Here is a 6,573-nt window from a genome sequence, read left to right as displayed (position 1 = left end):
CATTGTCTACAAATAACATTTCTTAAATAGTTACCAATAAATATTCTATAATCAAAAACTAAGAATCTATACATTCCTAAGGGGGGCAGCAATTTTAAGTAATTAATCTAAAGGATTCTTTAAAATTGAGAGATTTCTATGCAGTAGCAATAGCTACTAGAGTAACCCTTGACTTGAAAACTCACTGAAAATTCAGGACTCTGTGTAACATCCAACACCCAGGGCTTCAGGGTTACTGCTGATTGGTGTAATCATTTGCAAAGTTCAAGTTCCAGAGAACATTTATATTGAGAACACTCTAGGTGTTGCTAGGCCTCTGGGATATGACAGCATTACCTTGTGTTAGCTAGCAATAAGAAAAGAAGCTTTGTTTGGATTGACATATATACCCTCTTCATTGTGCATATCTATTTTTTCCTAAATAATTTACAGGTTAGGTCCAAGGACGCCACAAACTCTCCTTAAACGTGAGTAATATGATGATTTCATTTTCAATCTTAATGTTTCAAAATTGTTAATCACGTTTCCAACAAAATTACCATTTCATTCATAAAAATACATAACTCAGACTATAACCATTTCTTTGTCTTTCTTTTTTATAATCGCTTTGTTTAAATCTGAAAAGAATCAGAGGTCATGTTTTTTAAACAAATGTCATTCCAGAGGACATTTGAGATCAAGTTTCTCTATGAGTTAAATTGGTTAAAAGTAAAGCAAACATACTCTTTAGCCAAGGTCAGTCATGCACCTGGACTACCCAGCTTACCTTGGCTATAGTAAATATCCTTTCTTGAGCCTCTGGGCATGCACAGAAAAAAAAATAAGAAATAAGAAATTTAGTAAGTGTAAAGGAGATGTAAAGCAAGAATCTATAGTTGGGGCTAAACTAGAGCATCCTCTGAAATCTGTTGGGTAAGATATGCTGAACTGCCTTGCAGACAAATGGTTCATGTGAGTGAAATACATTAGTAGGTGACAGGTTAGAATAAGATGGGCTTCATTTTAATCGAAATTCTCTAAATGCTCATAAAGCTATCATCAATGGTTCAATGGGATCACTGATTTTTGGAAAACTCAAGAGAGGATGGCAACTATGAGAAAACTGCAGAATTTCTGCTCTTCTACCATGGTGCTGAATTGGAAGACTTTTTCCTATCTTCCTCTATTCACTGAACATTCTTTTAGTCTGTGTTTGCATGAAAATTGTATAGTAATGGGTAAAATGCCTGCATGTAATTTTAGATACCTCCAAAATGCCTGGAGATGTGGAAATTAATAAATTAGAAACCATATGATACGATATGCTAGGTCATCATAACAAAAAAGTTCAGAGAAGTAATTATTTTTATTTGAATAAAAATTGTTGCTGGGTGCGGTGGCCTGTAATCCCACCACTTTGGGAGGCTGAGGCAGGTGAATCACGAGGTCAGGAGTTCAAGACCAGCTTGGCCAAAGTGGTGAAACCCCAAGTCCACTAAAAATACAAAAAATAGGTGGGCATGGTGGCAGGTGCCTGTAATCCCAGCTACTTGGGAGGCTGAGTCAGAGAATTGCTTGAATCCAGGAGGCTGAGGTTGCAGTGAGCCAAGATCGTGCCACTGTGCTCCAGCCTGGGTGACAGAACAGAACTCTGTCTCAAAAAATAAATAAATAAAAATAAAATTGTTTTAACATAAAACAGTTTTTCTTCCTAACAATAGAATATTAAAACAGAAAAGCTACCAATTAGCTCTTTCATTAGTACCTCATCAAATAAGTTGTAATGTTTCCATCTTATATCAGGCTCCATATTGCCTCAAAACAGTTACAGCTTAAAGAGAGATCAGAATATTTTATAAGGGTTCTGTGTTTGCAGTTTTTGATAATAATTGGAATAAAACTCACCCATACATTTCAAGCTTTTGGAAGTTAAAACATAGTGTCTGCTGAGAACTGAGAACTAGTAATCTCCTGCAATTTAACTTCTCCAAATTATTTACATGAAAATTTCACAAGAGGCTTTAAGAATTTGTTTTCTCTACAATTGAGAGAAATATTCTGGAAGATATCTGTCTCATCCAACATCTAAAAAGAAAAAAAAATTAGACAAAAAAGTATCTATTTAGTTTTTCTTGCTGAAAAGATCCATGTATGAGAAGATTCCAATTTTGGCAGTGGGGAGCAAGGGTGAAGGGTATAGGGAGGTGGTTTCTCTAGTCTATCTAGTGGTTGAAAAGAAAGCTTCACATTATTTGGGAGCCTCAGCTCCCAAGGGCCCTGAAGCCAGTGAAACACCACCCAATCTTGAACTCAGGTTGGATGTTTGGGACTCACATCATATGTCTGATCAAAACCTAAATTCTATCTGGCTATTGTCCCAATACCGTGTGGTTCTGTGTTGCTGTGGAAAACCAGGAAATGTGAGTCACCTTGCAAGTGGAGTGGGAAAAAAAAGCCCCTCATTTTTTTTTTTATTATACTTTAAGTTCTAGGGTACATGTGCAAGTTTGTTACATATGTATACATGTACCATGTTGGTAGGCTGCACCCATTAACTCGTCATTTACATTAGGTATATCTCCTAATGCTATCCCTCCCCCTTCCCCCGACCCCACAACAGGCCCCAGTGTGTGATGTTCCCCGCCCTGTGTCCAAGTGCTCTCATTGTTCAGTTCCCACCTATGAGTGAGAACATGCGGTGTCTGGTTTTCTATCTTGCGATAGTTTGCTTAGAATAATGGTTTCCAGTTCCATCCTTTTTTTTGGCTGCATAGTATTCCATGGTGTATATGTGCCACATTTTCTTAATCCAGTCTATCATTGACGGACATTTGGGTTGGTACCACATCTTTGCTATTGTGAATAGTGCCACAATAAACATGTGTGCGTGTGTCTTTATAGGAGCATGATTTATAATCCTTTGGGTATATACCCAGTTATGGGATGACTGGGACAAATGGTATTTCTAGTTCTAGATCCTTGAGGAATGGCCACACTGTTTTCCACAATGGTTGAACTAGTTTACAGTTCCACCAACAGTGTAAAAGTGCTCCCATTTCTCCACATCTTATTCAGCACCTGTTGTTTCCTGACTTTCTAATGATTGCCATTCTAACTGGTGTGAGATGGTGTCTCATTATGGTTTTGATTTTCGTTTCTCTGATGCCCAGTGATGATGAGCATTTTTTCATGTGTCTGCTGGGTGCATAAATGTCTTCTTTTAAGAAGTGTCTGTTCAGATACTTGCCCAATTTTTGATGGAGTTGTTTGATTTTTTCTTGGAAATTTGTTTAAGTTCTTTGTAGATTCTAGATATTAGCCCTTTGTCAGTTGGGTAGATTGTAAAAATTTTCTCCCATCCTGCAGGTTTCCTGTTCACTCTGATGGTCATTTAAATTGCTGTGCAGAAGCTCTTTAGTTTAGTTAGATTCCATTTGTTAATTTTGGTTTTTGTTGCCGTTGCTTTTGGTGTTTTAGTCATGAAGTCCTTGCCCATGCCTATGGCCTGAATGGTATTACTTAGGTTTTCTTCTAGGGTTTTTATGGTTTTAGGGCTAACATTTAAATCTTTAATCCATCTTGAATTAATTTTTGTATAAGGTGTAAGGAAGGGATCCAGCTTTCTACATATGGCTAGCCAGTTTTCCCAACACCATTTATTAAATAGGGAATCATTTCCCCATTTCTTGTTTTCGTCAGGTTGGTCAAAGATCAGATGGTTGTAGATGTGTGGTATTATTTCTGAGGGCTCTGTTCTGTTCCATTGGTCTGTATCTCTGTTTTGGTACCAGTGCTATGCTGTTTTGGTTGCTGTAGCCTTGTAGCATAGTTTGAAGTCAGGTAGCGTGATGCCTCCAGCTTTGTTCTTTTGGCTTAGGATTGTCTTGGCAATATGGGCTCTTTTTTGGTTGCATGTGAACTTTAAAGTAGTTTTTTTCCAATTCTGTGAAGAAAGTCATTGGTAGCTTCATAGGGATGGCATTGAATCTATAAATTACCTTGGGCAGTATGGCCATTTTCACAATATTGATTCTTCCTATCCATGAGCATGGCATATTCTTCAATTTGTTTGTGTCTTCTTTTATTTCATTGAACAGTGGTTTGTAGTTCTCCTTGAAGAGGTCCTTCACACCCCTTGTAAGTTGAATTCCTAGGTATTTTACTCTCTTTGAAGCAATTGTGAATGGGAGGTCACTCATGATTTGGCTCTCTGTTTTTCTGTTATTGGTGTATAGGAATGCTTGTGATTTTTTGCATATTGATTTAGTATCCTGAGACTTTGCTGAAGTTGCTTCTCAGCTTAAGGAGATTTTGGACTGAGATGATGGGGTTTTCTAAACATCCAATCATGTCATCTGCAAACAGGGACAATTTTATTTCCTCATTTCCTAGTTGAATACCCTTTATTTCTTTTTCCTGCTTGATTGCCCTGGCCAGCACTTCCAACACTATATTGAATAAGAGTGGTTGTAGAGGGCATCCCTGTCTTCTGTCAGTTTTCAAAAGGAATGCTTCCAGTTTCTGCCCATTCAGTATGATATTGGGTGTGGGTGTGTCATAAATAGCTAGCTATCATTATTTTGAGATACGTCCCATCAATACCTAGTTTATTGAGTGTTTTTAGCATGAAGGGCTGTTGAATTTTGTCAAAGGCCTTTTCTGCATCTATTGAGATAATCACATGGTTTTTCTCTTTGGTTCAGTTTACATGTTGGATTACATTTATTGATTTGCATATATTGAACCAGCCTTGCATCCCAGGGGTAAAGTCAACTTGATCATGGTGGATAAGCTTTTTGATGTGCTACTGGATTCATTTTGCCAGTATTTTATTGAGGATTTTTATATCGATGTTCATCAGGGATATTGGTCTAAAATTCTCTTTTTTTGTTGTTTCTCTGCTGGGCTTTGGTATCAGGATGATGTTGGCCTCATAAAATGAGTTAGGAATGATTCCTTCTTTTGCTATTGATTTGCATAGTTTCAGAAGGAATGGTGCCAGCTCCTCTTTGTACCTCTGGTAGAATTCGGCTCTGAATCCTTCTCATCCTGGATTTTTCTTGGTTGGTAAGATATTAATTATTGCCTCAATTTCAGAGTCTGTTATTGGTCTATTCAGGGATTCAACTTCTTCCTGGTTTAGTCTTGGGAGGGTGTATGTGTCCAGGAATTTATCCATTTCATCTAGATTTTCTAGTTTATTTGCTTAGAGTTATTTATAGTATTATCTGATGGTAGTTTGTATTTCTGTGGGATCAGTGGTGATATTCCTTTTATCATTTTTTATTGCATCTGTTTGATTCTTCTCTCTTTTCTTCTTTATTGGTCTTGTCAGCAGTCTATCAGTTTTGTTGATCTTTTCAAAAAACCAGCTCCTGGATTCTTTGATTTTTTGAAGGGTTTTTTGTTCTCTGTCTCCTTCAGTTCTGTTCTGATCTTAGTTATTTCTTGCCTTCTGCCAGTTTTTGAATGCGTTTGCTCTTGCTTCTCTAGTTCTTTTAATTGTGATGCTAGGGTGTCAAGTTTAGATCTTTCCTGCTTTCTCTTGTGGACATTTAGTGCTATAAATTTCCCTCTACACACTGCTTTAAATGTGTCCCAGAGATTCTGGTATGTTGTGTCTTTGTTCTCATTGGTTTCAAAGAACGTCTTTATTTCTGCCTTCATTTCATTGTGTACCCAGTAGTCATTCAGGAGCAGGTTGTTCAGTTTCCATGTAGTTGAGCGGTTTTGAGTGAGTTTCTTAATCCTGAGTTCTAGTTTGATTGCACTGTGGTCTGAGAGACAGTTTGTTATAATTTCTGTTCTTTTACATTTGCTGAGGAGTGCTTTACTTCAAACTCTGTGGTCAATTTTGGAATAAGTGTGATGTGGTGCTGAGAAGAATGTATATTCTATTGATTTGGGGTGGAGAGTCCTGTAGATGTATATTAGGTCTGCTTGGTGCAGAGCTGAGTTCAATTCCTGGATAACTTTGTTTACTTTCTGTCTTGCTGATCTGTCGAATGTTGACAGTCTGGTGTTAAAGTCTCCAATTATTGTGTGGGAGTCTACATCTCTTTGTGGATCTCTAAGGACATGCTTTATGCATCTGGGTGCTCCTGTATTGTGTGCATACATATTTAGGATAGTTAGCTCTTCTTGTTGAATTGATCCCTTTACCATTATGTAATGGCCTTTTTTGTCTCTTTTGATCTTTGTTAGTTTAAAGTCTGTTTTATCAGAGACTAGGACTGCAACCCCTGCTTTTTTGTTTTCCATTTGCTTGGTAGATCTTCCTCCCTCCCTTTATTTTGAGCCTGTGTGCATCTCTGCAAGTGAGATGGGTCTCCTGAATACAGCAAACTGATGGGTCTTGACTCTTTATCCAATTTACCAGTCTGTGTCTTTTAATTGGAGCATTTAGCCCATTTACATTTAAGGTTAATATTATGTGTGAATTTGATCCTGTCATTATGATGTTAGCTGGTTATTTTGCCCATTAGTTGATGCAGTTTCTTCCTAGCATCAATGGTCTTTACAATTTGTCATGTTTTTGCAGTGGCTGATTCTGGTTGTTCCTTTCCATGTTTAGTGCTTCCTTCAGGAGCTCTT

The 6,573-nt window shown here is 37.5% G+C and overlaps 1 protein-coding gene across 1 annotated transcript in view; it reads left to right on the top strand.

Moving 5' to 3' along the window:
* Positions 1–249: 249 nt before the first annotated feature.
* The window catches only part of C6 (complement C6), a 71,898-nt gene continuing 65,574 nt past the window's right edge, over positions 250–6,573 (top strand). Inside the window, exon 1 of the mRNA XM_010381745.2 lies at positions 250–467. The gene's annotated coding sequence lies outside the window, so the exon portion shown is untranslated. The remainder of the gene's footprint in view (positions 468–6,573) is intronic.

This window comes from Rhinopithecus roxellana, chromosome 3 (genome assembly GCF_007565055.1).
Source record: "Rhinopithecus roxellana isolate Shanxi Qingling chromosome 3, ASM756505v1, whole genome shotgun sequence".
In the NCBI taxonomy this organism is placed as follows: Eukaryota; Metazoa; Chordata; class Mammalia; order Primates; family Cercopithecidae; genus Rhinopithecus; species Rhinopithecus roxellana.
Note: the sequence above shows the minus strand (reverse complement) of the source record. Positions and strands in the feature narration are given on the sequence as shown.